This window comes from Gossypium arboreum, chromosome 11 (genome assembly GCF_025698485.1).
Source record: "Gossypium arboreum isolate Shixiya-1 chromosome 11, ASM2569848v2, whole genome shotgun sequence".
NCBI lineage: Eukaryota > Viridiplantae > Streptophyta > Magnoliopsida > Malvales > Malvaceae > Gossypium > Gossypium arboreum.
The window spans coordinates 92,136,834-92,138,680 of NC_069080.1; the positions used below are offsets into that span (position 1 = coordinate 92,136,834).

At 38.5% G+C, this 1,847-nt stretch overlaps 1 non-coding gene across 1 annotated transcript; it reads left to right on the top strand.

Moving 5' to 3' along the window:
- Window positions 1–1,242: 1,242 nt before the first annotated feature.
- Window positions 1,243–1,348, top strand: LOC128285024 (small nucleolar RNA R71). The gene has a single exon (XR_008275440.1). It is a non-coding gene; the product is annotated as a small nucleolar RNA R71 (small nucleolar RNA).
- The last annotated feature ends 499 nt before the right edge of the window (window positions 1,349–1,847 follow it).

The window sequence follows — 1,847 nt, forward strand, 5'->3', positions numbered from 1 at the left end:
TTGGGTTTCCCGAGACCTAGTTGCTTGAACATTTCAAAAGGCATGACATTGATACTAGCTCCTAAATCAGCTAATGCATTATTAACATCTAAACTACCAATTAAGCAGGGAATCGTAAAACTCCCTGGATCTTTTAGTTTGTTTGGTAGCTTATTTTTCAGAATAGCTGAGCACACTGCATTTAGCTCCACATGCAATGCCTCGTCCAACTTTCGCTTATTTGCTAAAAGCTCTTTTAAGAATTTCATTGCGTTTGACATCTGCGATAGAGCTTCAATAAACTATAAGTTAATATGAAATTTTTTTAAGAGTTTAAGGAATTTACCAAATTGTTCATCTGAGCGGTCTTTCCTTGTCGCGTTGGGGTATGGCACACGAGGTTTATATTTGACATTCACCGTTTTCTTTTTATTATTCTCTACCTCACCTTGACATTTGCTTACCACAGTTTCTTGCCTTGGTTCTGGTTCAGGCTCAATAAATCCTTCTTCATCTTGAATATTAATTGCCTTTAGTTGTTCCCTTGGGTTGGGTTCAGTATTACTTGGTAAGCTACCTTGTGGTTATTTGGAAATTAGTTTGGAAAGTAGGCTTATCTGAGTTTCGAGCCCTTAGATCGACACTTGTTGATTTTTAAGTGCTGTCTCAGTGTTTTGGAAATGAGTTTCTGACATCGAAATAAACTTTGAAAGCATTTCTTCAAGGTTTGGCTTATTTTCCTGTTGGTAGGGTGGTTGTTGGTAGCTCGGAGGATGTTGTGGTCTTTGATTTCCTTAACCGCCCCACGAGAAATTGGGGTGGTTCCTCTAACCTGCATTATAAATGCTACTATATGGATTGTTTTGAGGTCGAAGATTATTACCCATGTAGTTTAATTGCTCGTTATCCATGTTGTGGCCATAAGGTTGATATTCCGAATGGTTTGTTCCACCTCCACTTGCTTCGCACCGCATTACTGGGTAAACCTGTGAAGAATTAAGAAAACCATCAATCTTTTTATTTAAGAGTTCTACCTGATTTGACAGCATGGTGACTAAATCAATGTTATAAATGTCGGTTATTTTCGTTGCCTTTGTCCTCATGACTTGCCACTGATAGTTATTCAGTGACATCTTCTCAATAAACTTATAGGCATCTTCTGGTGTTTTATTGCTGATGGTTCTGCTAGCAGCTGCGTCAACCATTTTTCGAGTCGAAGGATTCAGACCATTGTGGAATGTTTGAACTTGGAGCCAAAGCGGTAACCCATGGTGGGGGCATCTTCTCAGTAAGTCCTTCTATCTCTCCCATGCATCGTAGAGTGTTTCTAAATCCATTTACACAAAAGAAGAGATATTTTAGTAAGAATTTTTCTGTCATTTGTTCTCAAGTAGTAATTGGCCCTCATGGTAATGAGTTCAACCACTGTTTAGCTTTGTTCCTCAATGAAAAGGGAAACAATCGAAGACATGTGGCATCATTAGAAACGCCATTAATTTTAAATGTATCGCATAGTTATAAGAAGTTGGCTAAATAAGCGTTGGGATCCTCATCCGACAAACCATCAAATTGAACAAATTGTTGTATCATTTGAATAGTTTAGGTTTTAATTCGAAAGTATTTGCAGCTACAGCAGGTCTAACTATGCTTGATTCAGTTCCTGTTAAAGAAGGTTTAGCATAATCATACATAGTGCGTGGAGCAGGATTTTGATTGACCGCAATTGCAGGAGGTAGTTGATTGCCTTGGTTTTTAGCCATCTCTTCGATTGGGGGTTGAGTATCGTTTTCTTGCTCGTTCTCTGTGTATCTTAAGCTTCGCCTTATTTCTCTTTGGTTTCTACGAACTGTACGATCGATTTCTTCGTC